General features: G+C 49.4%; 1 protein-coding gene across 3 annotated transcripts in view; it reads left to right on the top strand.

Annotated features, from left to right (window-relative positions):
* The first annotated feature begins 4561 nt into the window (after window positions 1–4561).
* Window positions 4562–20044, top strand: part of rhobtb4 (Rho related BTB domain containing 4) — a 78232-nt gene continuing 62749 nt past the window's right edge. The window contains exon 1 of one of the 3 annotated variants that reach the window (XM_069187468.1): window positions 4562–5951. The gene's annotated coding sequence lies outside the window, so the exon portion shown is untranslated. Of the gene's footprint in view, window positions 5952–6482; window positions 6611–17883; window positions 17974–20044 lie in introns of those variants that run through there. The other 2 variants (XM_069187472.1, XM_069187470.1) reach the window with 2 other exon arrangements.

Raw genomic sequence — 20044 nt, 5'->3', positions numbered from 1 at the left:
GTGCGCTGGCCCGGAGGCGGCCCAGACATGCCCGTGCTTCATCATGCCAGTTTCGGTTCTGTTAGGGCTTTAACTCTAAAGAGCTCAAGAAACCGGATGAGTTTCAGTTGTGGCCTTGCCTACAGGCAAACCTTAGCCCAGCTTTCTGCCTGCATGTGGCCAAGGGTCAGTGAGAGTGATTTCCCAGCGTCACACAAGGAGTCAAGTGCACAGACACAGGAACCCCCATGTTCCTAGGCTGAAGACCCTGTTAGTGTCTACTGATGAGCATGAAAACGGGTGCCGAAGGGAACCGAGGAGGCAGCGGGTTCAGTTTTAGGTCAGACTATCAACGTAGTGCAACAAGACTGTGGATGATTTAAAATCAAGTGGGGAGAAAACAATGCAGCTCATCTACCAAGAGGGAGAACAACAGGATAGTCAGAACATTGTATCAGAGGTACAGAGGTAATATGGCACTAACAAGCTCCAGAACTATTCTATCCTTGCTCTGCATTAGTTACACAAGGTGATCTGGATGAGATGGAAGGTAGTAGCTGTGCTTCTCTTTGCTCTGAAGACAAGGGAAACCTGAAAACATGCACTCGGGGGGGCCGGGGATCTATAAAGGCAGCTGGGCAGCTGTGGTCAGTGACTATTGAGATGCACGGTTTTTGCTACCCAAGGCCTGTCTGTGGGCTTTCTGGACATGACATCAGGGACAGACACGCCCAGGAATATGGGCCTCCTCCAATCCCAGCTCTGTGTTCAATACGTCCTCTGCCTTTGAGGTTTTGGAAGGACTGTGGGTCAATGTGTCCTGTCCCTGGGAAACACCAGAAAAGGGGGCCAAAAAGGAGCATCTGGAATGGCTTGTCCTCGGTTATACTAGCTGTGCATTAGAGACAGAGAAACAAGGATCACGCTGGGGTCACCCTGCCGCAAGTCAGACCTGCTGTCTGTCAAGTTAAAAGAGCCCAGTTAAACAACAGATCTAATATTACAATAGGATTTCTCTCCCTCTGAACTGATTGCAAACTGTGCCGCACTCATCTCGTTCATTTACTGTACCAGCCGTGTCAAGGCATGTGTACAGGAGTAGTGAGCCACATGGCTACAGGTGTGAACCACACAACAGGAGATCATGCCTTCACAGAGAGTGACACTGGTGGAGAAACCGCATCGCGCTACAGTGCCCACATCACCTCTGCAGGCAGCACCGAGCTGCATGAAGTTCTTACTGCTGCAGTGGGATTCAGCTCACGTCCTTAGCTGGGCTCCTTTTCTGTTTTGATTCGTTTTGTAACATGAAACAAATATTCAGAGAATCCCGCCTCCCCCCCCAAAATAACTTAATAATTCATAACTTCTTTCTTTTCTCCATTCTCGCTGCCCCAGCTAGAGCAGAGCACGTGTGTGTATGGGGGAGGTGTTGAAATTTCAGAGTACCGGCCCCTCGGCTGCTGTGGCTGCTCAGGGGGGCCTGGGCGCAGTCGGACTTAATCCCAGGGTCCGCTGCACGCGCCACACCCCTGCGCTCGGCCGCCAGCCTTTACACCCTCACAGAGAACATCTGGAGCATCACGCTCAAGGTGTCAAGGTACCAAGGAAACATATTGTAGATTGAAGAGCAGCGCTGTGCTGTGCTCAACTCTGCCTGCTACCCACTTCAAGCGCATTCAGGGCATCCAGAGATAATATTTCAATTATTGCATTGGGTGGACCCTGTGACACATAAAAGATCTAATCCGGGCTTGACCGCGTGCATTTGTGTCAGTAAGAAATGCAAGACGTTGCTCTGCAGCGAGAGAGTTTAGCTGTTCCTGGAGTAATATATTACTGACTCCTTCAGTTCATTATTCATTCATTTAGATGGTGCTTCACTCCTGAAGTTTTCTACATGTTAGGAGGGTGTCCTGTACTGAAGCGCAGCTCCCAGCTGGGAGACACACATCAAGCCAGCCAGAGGCGTGAGATAATATCGCCCCAGCTGCAGCAGAGGGACACTTTAGGCTGAGGCCTGTTTGTTGAATCCTGGGGTGGGATTCAGGACGGACGTTTATCATCTCCAGTCTTCCAAACAGCGCCAAGGGAGTAGCTGCAGGACCTTGGTTTGTACGTTGTCTTGAGAGAGGCGTCATCATTTAGGTGAGACATTACACCAGGGCTATCCAATCCGAGTCCTGTGGGATCAGGTTGTCTGCAGGTTTTATTTTCAAATTAACACTGAAGGAGCTACGTCTTGTCATTAATGACCTCATTGGATCAAGGCAACACTTTCTTTCAGCTTTTATGCACTGCCACTGTAAGAAGAGTTCTGATGGCTCAGCCATTAAAGGAGTTAGCCTGAGAGCAGGCTGTGATCACGGGTCCGAGCCTGTGTCATGTCACCACGCTGTGACCAGGATCCCCCATGCAGTGGATGTGCATGATTGACTGGGCGCAACAGAGAGCAGCGTGGGATTATTCAGACAGAGCTGCCTCGCAGATGCACCCCACCGCCAGTCAGCCCTGAAACTCCTGCACAAGACTGCACTTCCTGGGACGTGCTGCAAGACGAACGGGTGTGAGGAGCCGCCCTGCACTCCTGCACTGCCCCCTGCCTGAAATCACAGGGATTGCAGCTGAAGGCGTGAGGAACACAATGTCGGATATTCCCCACTGGCTGAAAGAAGAGAAACACACGGGCCCTCCAGTACCAGTTCTGGGCAGGATTAACTAATGTCCCAGCTGAAGAATGGCACCACCTCAACACGGGCGCCCCCAGACACCCTCCGGAGGTTTGGACCGCTCCAGAGAACAGAGCAACACTGGTCCACCGGAACCACTTCACAGCAGCGACCCGTTTTCCTCAGAGATCTCTCAGCAAAGGAGATCTCACACGAGCAGGGGGCAAGGTTTCAAAGGGGTCAAGCTGATGGCAGTGATGTCAAAAAGACAAAACAAAAGAAAAAAATGACACTCAGGTAGACAGGTACAGTACAATTGAAGTGGTGTATCAGGTGGCCCTTGAAGTTTCATTCTAAGGAACAGGCTTCACAATCCTACTCTTATTAAGCTCTTTCCGACACCCTCATAGGCCCAAAGTACAAAAGACACTCTGTGCCGACTAATGACTGGCCTTCTGATTGGAGTTTAACAGCAGGCACAGACGACAAGGACAAGAAATCCAGATGATTACTGTTGCATTTCAGAAACCACATCAGAACAGCCTGCATGCAAGTTGCTCATGTCCACCCATTTTATTTCATACGTCCGTCACTTCTGAAGTTTTAGAAGCAGCTGAAACAGTAGCTTTTTTTCCCAGCCCTGCAGTGCAAGGTAAAGGAGATCTTATAAAAAATAAAGTAGATCAATCAAATGGATTGTTTACCATGATCACATTAAAGTATCCACAATGCAACTAGATGGAAAAACTGATACAGGGAGAGGAGAAGGTGGGAGAATCTTTTCTTATTGTGTGACTTATTATGCAATAAAGAGTGTTCACCTACCCCTCATAATTTGGGTTCCCTGGGCACACTGTTATACAGCCGTATCATGTCCTGTTTTCTGACCAGCATCTTTCCTCAGATGGCCATATGCAGCTTAGTGGCCATACATATACGATGTAACTGATAGCCAGTGCTCACCGCTCACCATTCAACACAGTGGTTTCCAGTCCTGGCCCTGGTGACTCAAACACCTGCTGGTTTTTGTTCCAGCCGAACACTTGATTACACAATCAAACCACTTCATTGACTACTATCATAATAGTAATAACAATAATAATAATAATAATAATAATAATAATAGTAATAATAATAATTTAATAATTAAATTATTTGATCTGTTGGAGCTTTAACCGCTGTAGCTATACAATGTATATAATGAAATCTCAAACTTGTGACTAGAAACAAAATGCAAACATTCCAATGAAGCGACTTCTTAGGTCAGTTAAGGCTTCGATGATGTATTGTTGTATTATGGTATTACTATGCTGTACGGTGCTGTGTTGATTGTCCCAGGCTGCTCTGGCTCCGCAGTTTCCCTTGCGGGATTAATAACGAATCTGTCTATGTAACTGGGGCGGGCAGGCGTGTGGATCACCAGGACCGGTGATGGAGTGGAGCAGATCAAGAACAAGAGCCTCAGTCTGAAATGCAATGGCCGGGCTCGTCACTTCCGGGGAAACTGACATTCTGAGCTGATTCGGGCGGCTGCTCGGGGCAGTTTGTACCGCAGTCCTGGCTAGGACAGCGCCCCGGAGACACCCCTGCCCTCCCCTGCGCCCTCACGGTGCTTTGGGAAAGTACAGGACGCGGCGCCGGTGCAGAAACTTGGGCTCAACACGGCGGCAACACGGCTCCCCCGGGCTGAGAGCGACCTGGCACGGAGGAAAAGCGTGGTAAGACTGCCCCCTGCAGGGATGTAGCAGACGTGCACCGTGGGTATCGGCGGCAGACACACTATGACGAGTCCTGCCTGGTTATGTACCCATTAAAACGTCATATTCAATACACGTTTTCGGCTCTTGGCGTAATGCAATGCATTATGTGTGCGAAGACAAAACAAAAACCCCAACAATATCTTCTTTCTCACGTGTTACAGTACCTGTCTTATCACACGTTCACACACACAAAAAAAAATCTCATGCAGGCGCAGCCCTTAATCGGAACAACCTCCCCAAACTGTCCTTCGCCTCCCCTCTTCAGACTTTCTCGGCTCTAACAGCGGCGAGACTCGGGGGCCCTCAGTCCCGCTCCCCGGACCTGGGGCAGGGCTGTTCCGCGGGGAAAGCGACCGTCCCTCCGGCTCCCGGAGTTCCTGTGTCCGCGGGAGGGGCCGGCGCGCTACTTTATGAATGGATGGGGTGTGGCCGCGCCCGGTGAGTGACGGGGCACGGGGGTGTCGTCACGGGGCGCTTGTTGATGGGCGGTGCTCTCTTTACTAGGCGGCTGGATGCGCTGCTGGGCTCCGCAGCCTGGTATGACCAGAGAAGAGGAGAGCGAGCACTCGGCACCACGGAGCGCACGGGGCTGGACTCCTTGTGACAGGCAAACCGGCGCACTCCGCACTCACGGCTTGAGAAGACGGCGCGGTGAAAAGCGTGAAGTACACGCCTCGCAGGAAGGGCTGGATGAAACAAAAGGACTCTCCTGATATCCCCCCCACACCACCACCGCCACCCCGTGTTTCCTAGAATTCCGCTGCTGACAGAGAAGGTAGTTCAGTTTTCCGCGCAGCAGCGCTTGATCATGCGGTAGACCCGGGTGGCGAGAAGTGTTTCTCGGCGAAACACTTTAGGAAAAAAAAAACCCACAGATTTATGTAATAGTATTGCGACAGCTGCGCGGATACGAGGATACTTGAGCCGCAAGTGAACAGTTTCTATAGCACTTCACATGTGACCGGTGCACAGACGGGCCGAGGGAAAAGCTTGAGAACGGACATCAGCAGCTCGTACTGCGTGGAAACAACAACAACAACAACAACAACAACAAAAAAACACCACACACACAAAAGAAATCGGGACTCGAGATCTGTTGACTTGGCTTTTACGGAGTGGAGGAAGGCACCGGCAGTCTCTTCTTTTGTATTTCGGTTGTTTTCAACCAGAGGCGTGACAGCACACGAAAGCAGGGCGAGCCATCTCGCATCAGCACCAGCGATTCCACCCCCCCACCCACCCACCCAGGTCACGCAGGAGCAAGCGCCCGGCACAGCCCTGCGGGCAGGAGGATGTGAGTCCTGGCTCGCCCCGCCGCCACAGCTTGAGCCCGAACCGGGGCGTCCCGAACTCGGGGGCTCACTGTGGGTCAGGTTCGTGCCTCCCGAACCGGGGTCAGGACTACAAGTCCCCCCCCCCCTCCTACTACGCTGATCCCGCTCCCAGATCCTCTGGTCCTGGGCAGAACAAGAAGTCACGCCGGACCGGGAGAATCCGGAGGAGCGGACCGCCGGGAAGATTAGTGCGTGAATGATCCTCGAAGGTAAGACGATTCGGCTTCTCATTTTGTTAGTTCAAGATTGCTGACAGCCTTGCCGGTGATCCGTGTGGTTCTTCCGAACGCGCTCGGCTCGTTTATTTTCGGTAGAACAAAGCCCGGCGCGTCCTCGCAACTTGAGCGAGCGAGGGCACACCGTCGGATCGCTTTTACACGTGCGGTGCTTCGCGCATCAAGGGGAAATTTAGACGCCCAACCTGAACGCATACGTTGGCCATCAGTTGTAATCGGATTGTGTGTGTGTGGGGGTAAGGTTGGCCGAAAGGCCAATGAAAAGCAAAAAATACTACAACAAACACACTTTTTAATTCTCGTCCTGTGGAACACTGTAGAGCTCATTCGCCGTGTGGGTCTTTAAAAGCCACGCAAGGCGTCGTGTTAAGCACAGAGCCGTGCAGTTCATCGCGTGCCTTTGTCCCCGATTCAGCGCAAATAGCGGTCCAGCCCCTCCACATCTCCACCCCTCCTCCCTCCCACTGACAGCGCTCGCTCTGCCTCGCCTCCGTCTTACCCCAGACCGAGCCCGGCACGCAGCGGTCCGGGACCAGGCAGCAGAAGCCCCGACTCCACAAACTCCTCCCGAAGAACGAGCTCAGATTGGGGTCGGCCGATGGTCTCAAAACTTCCATAAAAACGTCAGCAAAGTAAATTATTATGATTATTATTCCCCTCTTTTTTTACGCTCTTTAGTACGCGCACAAAGGAAATGGAACATAGTTGAATGAGTGGCGTCTTCCTTTCGGTCCGGGCTGGGTTTCGGCGTGTGGTCGGGTGGTCGTGTGGTACGGTAGCTCAGCCAGCCCACAGAGGGAGGCTCAGACCGGGGCAGGTGGCTCCGGGAGAGAGGGGCGGCGTGAGTCCGTATCCGCAGGCTGTCCGGGGAAGTGCTGAGGAGCCCGTGTCCGCTCTCCAGCGGTCAGTCCGCAGCGGGTTCACCCCCGTGTGCACACCTGGCGTCCACTCCCGGCGAAAGTAATTTAGTGCAACCGTTCGAGCCACCCTACACCTACCTGCTCATGTTCCCACGATTTTTACACCCTCGTTTAAAACTTCATCCAGAAACAATATGTGCTTTATCTTCTTTTTAGGTGTGTGTGCGAGCTGGGAGAATTGTAGTTTGGAAGGCATAAAAAATGGAAAGTAGCTACACGCTCACCTCTTTAGGGTGCCTGGGTTATACCATCACCTGTCCGGGGTGTCTGGTCTACAGTATAACGTGCTGGAGTTAACAGTGAGCTGCATATACTGGCAGATGAGTAACAGTAGGGACAGATAGTCCATTCCTCTTCTTGTGGTGGTGCTTGCTGAGGAGAAAGTTTATATGTGATTGCAAAGGCTTTGAAAAACAAACTCATGTTCGTCAAGCTCGTTTACTGGATTGTTGTTTTTGTAGCCACAGGATCAGTCTGCTGAGCAATGCTGGTAAGGAGGCTTCAGCAAAAATCCTAGCAGAGTGTTGAAGTGTGCCCATACTGTCCTCCAGAGTGTGTGGGTTATGACGCTGTACGACGACCAGTGCTCAGTATCTGGACAGCCTGTTGAAAAGATGCATTGATCTCAGTGGTCAGTGTGTGAGAGTGGTGGGGTGTGATGTGTCCAGTGGTCAGTGTGTGAGAGTGGTGGGCTGTACAGTCTCCAGTGGTCAGTGTGTGAGAGTGGTGGGGTGTGATGTGTCCAGTGGTCAGTGTGTGAGAGTGGTGGGGTGTACAGTCTCCAGTGGTCAGTGTGTGAGAGTGGTGGGGTGTGATGCGTCCAGTGGTCAGTGTGTGAGAGTGGTGGGGTGTGATGTGTCCAGTGGTCAGTGTGTGAGAGTGGTGGGCTGTACAGTCTCCAGTGGTCAGTGTGTGAGAGTGGTGGTGGTGATGTGTCCAGTGGTCAGTGTGTGAAAGTGGTGGGGTGTGATGTGTCCAGTGGTCAGTGTGTGAGAGTGGTGGGGTGTACAGTCTCCAGTGGTCAGTGTGTGAGAGTGGTAGGGTGTGATGTGTCCAGTGGTCAGTGTGTGAGAGTGGTGGGGTGTGATGTGTCCAGTGGTCAGTGTGTGAGAGTGGTGGGGTGTGAAGTGTCCAGTGGTCAGTGTGTGAGAGTGGTGGGGTGTGATGTGTCCAGTGGTCAGTGTGTGAGAGTGGTGGGGTGTGATGTGTCCAGTGGTCAGTGGCCAGTTTGTTTAGAAACACATTGAGGTCTTTTTCCTGCCTTGCCCTCCACACTGTTTTCTCTAGCATCACATAGCTATGTGACTAAATCGCACACTCAACAGTTTATGTTGCTTTGTCAGAGCTGTTGGCTGATAGACCCATCATCGAGTGTCTGACCCCACTTAATGGAAGATATCAGTCATGGTGGCATTGCAGAGTTTAACTGCCTACGGCTGTGAATGATTGAAGGATTAAGCATTTTTGTGAATGTATTTCAACAGTTTCTCTTTAGTGTCTTTCTCCTGTTGCTGACTCACACTGGAGATTTCCTTAACAGCCTTTTGCGAAAGGCAGGGTTTCTGTGTCTTTCACTAACACTGCACTCATCTGAGACCTTTTCATGAAAACAACTCTCTGCGAACACAAAAAAGTCAGTGCAATGAAAAGGTGCTGTACAGCAATGAAAGTCCTAAAATCTCAGGTTACGATCATTCAGATGGACATTTTCCCACTGAAAAATAAAAAGTCCACACAAAGATCTTCCTCATACTGTAAGTGCCCTGAAAATTGGATTTAACAACTCCAGACAGGAGCCGCTGCCCTCCAGCTGCTGCAGCTGTGCGTTGTGCAGATAGAAAGGTAGGATGTTTATTCTGGTTATTTTGTTAAGAAATGAAATTAAAATTTCTAGGGTTTTTTTAAACCCAGTATCTTTTTCCTGGGGGAAACAGTTGTTCAGACTGACCACAATAGACTGTGCATCTCCTATTCCTTGTTCCCAAATCTCGAGTTTATGCAGGCAGGATCAGAGGCACTGGTCCATGGAGTCTGAGTTTTTCATCTCCCTCATGGTCATTGCTCAAACCTCCACACACTCTGCCAGACAGGAAGTGGTTCCCCATGACTTACCAGGGCACTGGGATGCAGGTTGGATTATAAAAGTGCTCTGGAATGGAAAGAAATGAGAGTTGAAATGGATCCATTACACCTTAACAGTGATGTGTTAAACTAATACGACCAGCAGTCCATTCCTGCCGTTGATCAGGCCTAGAGAAAAGCCCACGAATGCTACTGATTTATTCAGGAGAATCACTGCGAATGATGCTGTATATATGACTTGTTTTCCAGGGAGTTGAATAAGCATACCTACTGTATTTTGCATAAAAATAAACTTTGTGAACTTTTGCTCTTATTCTTATTCAGGTTAATTATGCAACAGTACTCCATTTAGCATAGGGAAATACTCAATTTAACAGGCATTGTAATATCTTTTGAGGCCAACATGAAATTCAAGTCCACTCTCCAAGCCACCACTTTGAAAACAAGGAAAGGTATTTTTCCAGATTTGCATTTTTACATTTTCTCTTGTTCGATATCGGACTTGCTGTAGCTGCAATGGGAGGAAGGGAGATATGCCTGCCGTTTGGGTCTGACCTGCTCTCCACCTAGCTGTCTGTTTCTTTTGCCTCGAGCAGCGCCAATCTGCCGCTGAGAGCGTAAGGTGACTTCTTCTTTCGAGACCTCTGCAAAAGAAAACCCCTTGCCTGTGTTAAATGTATTGAGCCTGCTTAGGAAAAGCGCACGTTAGAAACATTCTCTCACGCTTAATGTCATGCATATCCTACTGTAGGTTTTTAAAGGAGGTGGGCAGCTGGGGTCTGGGATCTCGGCTTTTCTGACAGTTCTGCCCGGGACCGTCATGATGAGGCTGGTAGTCGGGGTCTTGCTGTACGGCACCAGGTCTGTGCTGTAGTGAGGTCTGAATCTGCAGCTTTATCAGCTGTGGAATTCGAGCCATTCGGCTCTGTGGGTGAAGCCAGGGACCCATGGAATTCGTTGCTAGCTGATGGAGTGGGGATTGTGTTGGCAACTGTGTGTTCCCAGCTTTGCTGCGAACCAAACATTCCTTGCAGCTCGGGAGCACAGGCGCCTGCCAGCGAGCGCAGCTGGAAGCTGTATAAGAAGCCATGTCTTTGTGCTGGGCAATATCTCCCTATGTCCTCTGTAACCCCTGAAACGCAAGTTGTTGTTTTTTTTTTGTTGGGGGGGGACAGGGGGAGGAGAGAGGGGGAGAGGGGGTGGCCGTTGCCCACTGCCCACTCTGTGTCCTTCTGTCTTTTGCATGCTAAATGTGTGCAGCAAAAAAAAAAAAGAGAAAAGCACGAGTTACATCCATGAAAGTCTATCCCCGTTGAAACCACAGGATGTTTGTCTCGCGCCGGTAGTGTGAGAGGCTGTCGGCGGGCTGTTGATGCTGGAGCTGGACGGCTCGAGTGTGACACTGTGCGAGAGCTGACAGGAGGACCAGAGTCCGGCTGGTCCTGCCCAGGCCGAGATCTCCGCAAGGAAAAGACCAGACTCGGCGCAGCTTTTTCACTTGGCCAGAGGGACACCGTTTGTGCCGTGTTTTCCCACTTGGATCGAAGCAAGGTCGTCCTGACTTGGCAGAGAAGTCAAAGAGTCTCCCCAAAGGGCTCTCTGAGGAGGCAAAGGGAAGAATCCGAAAGGTCGATAGGGTCAACCGGTCAGTCGCTCAACCAATGAGCCAAACGGTCAATTGAATTCGTGCCGAGCACCTTTCAATCAGAGTGTTCTGAAGGCACTTTAAATAACTTATACATACAAAAGAAAAAGGTACAGAAGCAGGAAACGATTAATATAAAATGTATAAATTATTAAATTAAAACAAAGAATTATGCTAGGAACCGAAGGCCTTCAAACACAAGTGGTTTTAAGGCACAATTTAAAAGCATCTGCAAAGGGTGTGTGGTTTTAACATGGTCAGGAAGAGCGCTTCAAGGCCAGGGGTCTGCCAGTGAGGAGGCTCGGGGTCCTAGCGTATGATGTGAAGCCCTGGCAACGCTGAGGACCCCAGAGCCAGCTTGATGGAAGGAGCAGACTGGGAGGACTGGGTGTAGTATCTCATGAAGGCACACAGGAGACAGCTGGAGAGATCAGCTGATAGACCAGCGAGAGAATTTGTTTGGATTGATTAGACTGGGTCAGCACTCCAGCAGCAAAGGTCTGGACAGACTGTAGTTTCTGAAGCCAGTTCTTGGGTGATCCAGCAAGCAGAGCACTGCAATAGGCTAGTCTTGGGGAGATGAAAGCGTGAACTAATTTCTCAGCATCAGTAAAGGAAAGAATTTGTGTTGTAAATGGAAGAAGGATGTGTTGCGCTTTTTAACAGGATTTGAGGGAACAATTTCTGGATGACGAAAAGTGAGTTTCAGACGGTCTAACCTTGAGACTCGATGGAGAGAGCCAATGAAAGTCACCTTGATATTACTCTTGTTTAGTTGCGGATAATGGTGAGTCATTCACAACTGGGCATCTTCCAGAGTGGTGTTGAAATAGCAGAGTGGGGAATATAAGTCTCGGCTCTTGTTTATATATTCCCAGCCATGTGCAACCATTGCAAAGAAGCAGTAAATGAAATTGAACAAAGGGGCATTCTTCATGGGTGCGTTGCAGTTATGTTCCTGAACTGGCGCACAGGCCTCCTGGCACATATGGACCATGTGCAGCCACTTTGGATTTGTTCAGTTCTGATCCTGGGCCTCACAGTTACACGAGAAGCTCGTTCCCTCGTTTAAATTTGGGTTTGCTGTGAGGATAGGGAGCAATAGATTGGCGAGAGGTGATGCACTGTTTTTGCTTTTGCCTGAGTAGTGAAAGTCATTAAAGGTAGTTCATTAGGACTGACAAAAACATTAAGTGAAGAATTCCTGCCCTCTCTATCCCAAGTGAACCAGGTTTTTTAATGCCTCTTAATGCCCCCTCCCACAAGGTGGTGTTTAAGCTTCAGGTGTTCCTTTGCCCTTACAGTCCCAGACGTTCCAGTTTGTTCTTATAAAACACCATCTGAGTGGCTCCTACCTGAGCAATCAAATCACCTTGGTGTGGAGGTGTCTGAGTGGCTTCAGTCTAAGCAGGGCTTTCCTCGGGAAGCTCTCTCTGGTCCAACAGACCGGACAGCTCAGCTCTTGTAACAGGTCGCTTCTGGTGGGTGTCTGCTGCTCTGTGAAGCCCACAGGCATTTCTCTGCAGCTCTTTTTGTCAGAGGGGGTCTTCTGGTTGCTGGTGGTACCAGTGGCTTTCCTGATGCTTGCGTCGTGAGCCGACTCTGGCCATTCTCAGCCTCCCTGGCAATCAGTCCTGACCGCGGTCCCAGCAGCACACTGGAGTCTCATCGCCGGGGTTCGTCAGAAGGAAGCCGAGCTGCAGGGAAACAGCAGATGAGATCTTGGCGACTGGGGTCGCGGGTCAGGGTGCGTTTTTCTGAACTTTCCACCCCCTCCCCTGCTGGGCCTGCTCTCCGTTTCTCTCCTTTAAAAAAATAAACTCGCGGTGAGCCTGGGAAAGTTCCGCATGCCCCTTTTCCGGCCGATATTTCCGGATCTGCTCTGGGGGGGGAGGCTGTTTTTCCTTTCTCAGACGGGCGGTTTCGCATCCTGACACGGCGTGCTCTGCAGGTGTGGTCCTGAAGGCCCAGCGGGGCCCGTGCCGATATCGACACGACTGGCACAGGGACCACAGGATAGGCACTGCTGTGGTCGGAGCTGGTCGGGCCACTCCTCTCCGTCACTGTCTCTGCGTCGGATTCTTTACTTTTTGGCTCGCCCAGTTCAGTAGCCCGACTGACGTCACAGAGTCAGAGCTTGGCTAGGTAGATCTTGTTTGGAATATAAGAAGGATCATGAACAAAAGGAGGACAAGCCCGTTCTGCTCATTTGGATGCTGATTAGATATAAGGGTCTTATCCGGCTGTTCCTCGAAAGAAGCCGGAACATGGCTTCAGCAGTATATCTGGGTAGTTTGTTCCATACTCCCACAACCCTTTACGTAAAAATTTTTCCTATTACAAGGTGTTTCATCAGGGAACACGGTATACCACTACACACCCATATATTATTCTGTTTGAGGCCCAGTGTAGCTGGTTCGACTGGGTTCCCTGAATCTTGGCTGAACTTGAGTTTAACCTCTTGTGCACGTCTAACAGGTCTTTCTCTGTCCCCGTGGCTCTCTCTGTTGGTTCACTGGTTGCTCCAGCTGGGTCAGAGGTAACCTGTCCTTCACGGTGTCGGTGGGGTCTGGGCGCTAAAGCAATCTGTTTCGAAGTGGTCCGCCACCGAGATAAGGGCAGAGGCATTCCAGCACAAAGGTCTCCGGCGCAGAGCAGGGGTTTGGATTTTAGCCATCCGACCAACTGCCTGGCCAGTTACACAGTTCTACTGAGCTTCATGTCGCTTTTCATCACATAGTTTTCCCCACAACTTTTTTTTTTCTGCTAGTGGTATACATATTGTATCAGCCTCAGCACAAAATATTTACGCCAGGCCCTAGGAGTCACACAAGGCCAGGCTAGCAGATCCTGCTGTGTTTGTGTCTGCTCTCTTTCAGCGTCAGTCTCGCAAGTTGTCTCCACATCAAGGCTGATCACTTCAGTTTGGCGAAGCTGTGTGATTATGGGAACACGCCAGTGTCTCTATTTTTTCTGCTTATGGCCAGCAACTCAAGATGTCGTGTGCTGTGAACGCCCTGTACTGAGTGAACTTGGCACATTTAAGGCAGATTCGATTTTCAGATTAACACGATGTTGCTCACCAACCTTCGCCAGAATTGCCATTGTCTCTGTTTTATCCTGGGCGGCAACGCAATAGATCACTAGTTATTATAGGAAAAACATTGCCTTAGATTACTCACTGCATTCAGCTTGGTTAACAATATTCTGTCATGTCACACTGCCCCTTGTACAGTGTTGGTGCCATCTGTTGAGATCTTCTGAGTCTTTGTAAATTGTGGTAGCAGCCCTCAATCTGCCAATTACATCTGAGCGGCCCACCACAGTGGTTGGCATCTGTGCCTCGTAGCCCCAGGGCCCTGGGTTTGATTCCAGCTTGGCTTGGCCTACCTGTCTGTGTGGAGCTTGCATGGTCTCTCTGCAAATTTTGTTTAGGAGTTTTTGCTTTTTGCTCCACTTTCTTCCTGCCTGCCAAAGACATGCGGATTAAGTGTGATGAGTGACAGTAAAGTGTCTCTTTCGGGGGGGGGGTTGAAGGGGAATTCGTACTTGTGGGGTTTGTTCCCAGTACAACCAGCGCTGTCTGGGGAGCTGTAGAGGGGTGGGCCTCCTCTCACTTGGACCCTTTTGGATGTTCAGCAGATCAGCAGTTTTGGATTAGCCCAAATGGAAATGTCACTGGCTAGTCTGTTAACACAGTCTGTCTTAGGTCTGGACCTGTTCGAAGGAACCTCTGGTAATCCATTGTAATAAGCCACCTAAGAAATCCTGCAGGGCGTTGTTTCTTCATACAGAAACATGTTTAGGACCTCTATCAGTAGGAGAGGCCAGGGCAGGCAGGCTGATAGTGTTATTCCTGTGTGTAGACTGTATGATGGAGGGGGCTCTCCCTGTAAACCCCCCCACACACACACCCACACACTGAGTCTCTGTTTACTTCTCAGCTCCCCCATTTCCTTTTAATAAAATCCCACACAGCTTAAAGCAGGCAGTGTGGGTTTAATTAAATTAGAATTAAGAAACCCCATTAGTGGAGTGTGTAGAGGGCATTCTGAGCAACCCACCCTGTAACCAGCCGTGATTGTGTGTGTGTGTGAGAGAGAGAGGAGGGCACGAAACTGAGGGGGAGAGACACAGGGAGAGGGGAGAGGAGAGGAGGAAGAGAGAGGAAAGGAGATGGGAGACAGCAAAGTGAGAGGAGAGGGGATGGGAGACAGTAAAGAGAGAGAGAGGAGAGGGGATGGGAGACAGTAAAGAGAGAGAGAGGAGAGGGGATGGGAGACAGTAAAGAGAGAGAGGAGATGGGAGACAGTAAAGAGAGAGAGGAGATGGGAGACAGTAAAGAGAGAGAGGAGAGGGGATGGGAGACAGTAAAGAGAGAGAGGAGATGGGATGGGAGACAGTAAAGAGAGAGAGGAGAGGGGATGGGAGACAGTAAAGAGAGAGAGGAGATGGGAGACAGTAAAGAGAGAGAGGAGAGGGGATGGGAGACAGTAAAGAGAGAGAGGAGAGAGGAGATGGGAGACAGTAAAGAGAGAGAGGAGAGAGGAGATAGGAGACAGTAAAGAGAGAGAGGAGAGGAGATGGGAGGCAGTAAAGTGAGAGAGGAGAAGGGAGACAGTAAAGTGAGAGAGAGGAGAGGAGATGGGAGACAGTAAAGAGAGAGAGAGGAGAATGGATGGGAGACGGTAAAGTGAGAGAGAGGAGAGAGGAGAAGGGAGACAGTAAAGAGAGAGAGGAGAGGAGATGGGAGACAGTAAAGAGAGAGAGGAGAGGAGATGGGAGGCAGTAAAGTGAGAGAGAAGAGAGAGGAGAAGGGAGACAGTAAAGAGAGAGAGGAGAGGAGATGGGAGGCAGTAAAGAGAGAGAGGAGAGGAGATGGGAGGCAGTAAAGAGAGAGAGGAGAGGAGAAGGGAGACAGTAAAGAGAGAGAGGAGAGAGGAAGGTGAGAAGGAGGAGGGGGTGAGAGAATGAGAGAAGACAGGGAGGAGGACATATACAGTAAGAGAGAATCCAGTAAAGCTCACCACCATAAATTATTCACACTCCACCCAGAACGTTTCAAGTTTCCTCCCCATTTCCAGGTAAAAGCTTGCTGGTTCTTGCAGGAGTTTCTTGTCAGGTGTAAAGGGTCATGCTCCCCAGGCGATTATGGGGGCTGACATCACACTGTCTGCACTTGTACAGTGTTGTGCCTCCGGTGCTCCCAGCATGCCCAGCTGGCTTCTACTGCTGGTCAAGGAGCTGTTTCTGTCCCTTGTAACTGTGGCCTGTCCTGACGGCCACGTTCTGTGAGATTCGGGACTGAAGACGCGAGACCCAGCTAGTGCTGAGCTTGTGTGGGGAAAGGAATTGCAGCCTACAGTCTGAATCTCACTGGAGGTGATCCAGGGGCATCAGCCTAACGTAGGAGTCTTACATCAGAATGCTGCTGTCTTCTAAAAGCACTTTTTGGGGGGAATCTTCATAAACCTTCACAAAATCTTGGAAAACAGAGACCGAAACTACACAACTCCTTCTGGAGCAGCGGCTCTGAAATCAGTTTGAAGTTGATCACAGCTTTTATGAAACAACAGACGATATTTTCTCTGACAGTGATAGCCATAGCATCAGGGATGACGGAGAGCACCATAGCAGAGTGAATATAGGAAGAAATTGCCTTACAATTTAAACAAACGTATTTAAAAGAGTACACAGAGTGCAACTGAGACTGAATTAATTGTTAATGTCACACTTGGAAAGTCTGACAGTCATCAGCCTTAGCAGTTATCAGCAAGGTGTCAACATTGAGGCTGGAAATATCTTCTGATTTAAAAAAAAAACTTCTAATTTTAAAGCGCTATGGAAACGCGTTCCAAACTCTGTGCTTTCCACACAATGCCTGGCTTGTGGTTGGAGGTGTGGGTGGGTGTGATGTTTCGAGAGGCAGATCGCAAAACACACCAAACCCAGACAAATCAGCCTCTTTCCTCTTTCCTAAGAAAACAAGGGACTCAAAAAATAGAAATGAAAGGGCAACACACAAGTTTACAACACAGAGAATGGCAAGGGAATTGAGAAGTGGGTTTTAGTAGATAGAGGAGAATGTTTGTCAAGTTGTCCGAGATTCTCTGTTGAGGTAAAATGTAATTCGGCTGGCCTTCTTACCTTGAAAACAATCTGTGATGTTTTCATCACATGTCACATGTTATCTGTGTGTGATGGGCACAGCTCTGCTCTGGTCCTGCTTGGGTTTCGATGAGCTCCGAGCAGACACAGCCCCACTCCCTAGCCCAGTGGTTCTCAGTGCTAATCCTGACCCCTCTGTCTGCTGTCTGCTGGTTTTTCTCCCAGCAGGACTCTCAATCACATGTGCTGACTGGTGCCTGTAACTGATCTGCGGACTGGTTTATCTGCACTCAGTCCTTGGGTTCAGAAATACCCCAGTTAAAGGGCATTATTTCCCACAACTTTCTGTTTGCGGTCCAATCTCTGTAACTCGCTAACTAAGAAATGTATTCCTTACTTCTGACTACACTGCTTGTTACAGGTGATCTGTTGATGATGAGCACAGGCCAGAAGGCCACTGTATCAGACGCTGCCCCAGTGAGTCAGTGTTTTTCCTCCTGCTTCAGTCCAGTAGTTTAGACTTCACCTGACACACCTGAATGAGGGCCGTTCTGAAACTCACTCCTTAGCTCCGGGCTCTTACTGAAGCACAGTCAGCTTTGTGGAACTGAAATCAAATTGCAAACAATGGCCTCAATTAGAAAACTGAAATGAATTAGCGTGGGTAACCGAAAGCTCAGCAGGAACAAACAGCCGTTGCTGGGAATCGAATCGAGGACCCCCACACCTGCTGAGTTTCATCGTAGTCACAAGTCACTTGGTTTGCAAGACGTTTTCATGTGACGTAATAAATGCAGTAGTTCACGTATACATTCAGCAAGGGCACACAAACAGAGAGCTCGGATTAACTCTGTTGTTACTTTTATCAAGAATTCAATTATTTCATTGGATGCTCAGGTGGAACAAAACCCAGCGGGCATTGGGGTCCCTAGGACCAGGACGGGGAACCCCTGCCCTAAACAGGGGCAGACTGTACAACACCAAAACACGAGGTCCTACGTCACCAGATAATTCAGCATTGTGTAAGTTTTATTAAAGGAGGTGACATCACTTCCTGCGACATGCTCAGCTCCACTGAGCCCTGATACACAGGGAAGAGAGCAACCAATCAGGATTCAGAGGCTCCTAAAGCTCCACCCAGCCCCGCCAGATGGATTCCTTCAGCACAGGCGAGGCAGAACCAAGCCTCGTAAACAGTAAACTGTCATTCTAAACAAGGCTCAGCCTACAGATAGGCACGGTAAGTGTGATTCCTTATTTTTTCTGTCATTATGCCACACCCGCCTGGTTATTTTAAAAGAATATTTTTCACAGGCGCATTGCTGAGGCAAATAATAACTGTCTGCTGATCATCATGGAAAATGACTTCACAGTAATTGAAAGACACACCAATTTAGACACACCGGCTCTATTTGAAAGCACACTAGTCACCCACACTTCAAAGTGCCGCCTTACAGAAAGTATCAGGGCCCTGCTGGCGTGGCACTGTGGATATTCTCCGCACTAACTCGCAGTTACACGATCAGCTGCCACCCTTTCAAGCTTTCAGCTTTGAGGTTTTTCAGAAATGAGAAGGTGACGCCCCAGACTGCCTCCCAGGTGCTTTTTTTGATTCTAGTTCATCTAACTTTTCTAATTCCCCATCCCCTATCACAGTGACGGGAGAGGAGCTAATTTTAAACGGGAGAAAATTATACGATGAAGAAACTAGACCTTTTGAAATAGCAGCTGAGGTAATTAGATCGGCAGCTGGCGAACTTGAAGGATCGTCTCCCGTCCCCCTGAGGGGAGCGTGAGGGGCAGGAAATGGACAACTCAGGGAGTTAGCAAGATCATCTTCGGTCAGTGACTCTCGGTCCTGGTCCTGGAGGAGTGCTGTGACCTCTGGTTTGGGCTCCAGGCACTGTCGTAATCGCAGGCTAATTGACATCAGCTTTTATTTCTCTTATTAGATTTTCTTTCAGGTCTTAATAAGTCAGATGGGGTTAGTAATTGGTTTCAACCCTGTGCCAGCTCCTGCTTCCATTCAGGTGTGTGGGCTGAAATTAAGCAGAAGCAGAAGGAAAAATAAAACCCCTTCTTTGTGGTAGAGTCTGATACAGTGCGTGACACCCACCTGTCTGGGCATCGGCAACTGACAACACGTTAAGAGCTGTGTAGTCAGAAATGAGGAAGAACAATTTTTGAGAAGACATCAAGAGACTGCGTAAAATTTACAATGCTTAAGGCACTGGAAACGATGTAGTTGAACTAGTATTTTGGATTTCTAAGGTCTGAGTGCAGAAAAAAAGTCTAAACCAGCGAGGAACCAGAAAAAAAAAGTTTAAAATAGGATCCATTTGGAACGCAACCCACAGGACCGGTATTGAGAAGCACTGTCATGGACCCTAGAGTGTACATGGTTCACCATCATCAGAGATGAGGTGATCCAGTTTGGGAGATAAAGGACTGAGAGCCAGCCAGTCAAAGAATATTGTTCATTATGATTGTGGGGTTTTGGATGTGGTCAACATCTTCAAATAACCAGTGAGATGGCACTGACTGGGCCTATGCAAAGGGAAACAGGAAGCTTTTTTAAAGGAGAGCAAATCGACCATCATTTTAATTGTTTTTTTTTTCAATAACACAGAGGGATTGTTTCTGGGAAGGAGCCATTTGGCAAATACTTTTTTGCTGACACACAGCGTGACTCACTACCCAGTACCACAGTTACACCTAATGCTGAAGCTTTTCGTGAAGTACAGGATTTAGCCCTGATCTGCACGTCTGCTGTGGTGCATGTTGCTGGCCCGCCCCATCGATACCAGGCTGCAACAGAGTATGGCCAAACCTACATTTACATCAGTGCCAGGAAAGTCCTGATTACATTTTCAATAATGCACTGCATTTGCTCTTTAATTAATCACTGTATTAGTGACCAATTAAGCAGGATACTGAGATTTTCGTTCCTAATGAGCAATTCAAATTCCATAATTGAATAGGTACCAGACTTGTTCCATGCTCCCACAACCCTTTGGGTAAAGAGGTGTTCTTGGTTTTAAATGGAATTGCATGCCATTGCCACTTCAGTGCCCTTCAGTTTGTACTGTAGCTCTTTCGGGTTCATGTGGGTACGCGCCCTCACCGCTCCCGCCTCAGGTCGGCCCTCCACTGCTGGGGCTCGAACCCGGGTCTCTGGCGTCACTCAACAGGGAACCAGTCAGCTGAGCTAAAGGGAGATCTGGCGGCTCAGGTCCCTGCTATTCACGGGGAAGGGCGGTGACGTCACTGCGCTGGCAACCGGCTCGCACAACCTGTAACGTCGGCCGTAT

This window comes from Lepisosteus oculatus, chromosome 3, assembly GCF_040954835.1.
Source record: "Lepisosteus oculatus isolate fLepOcu1 chromosome 3, fLepOcu1.hap2, whole genome shotgun sequence".
NCBI lineage: Eukaryota > Metazoa > Chordata > Actinopteri > Semionotiformes > Lepisosteidae > Lepisosteus > Lepisosteus oculatus.
The sequence above is the reverse complement of the archived record's forward strand: the minus strand, read 5'-3'. Positions and strand labels throughout refer to the sequence as shown.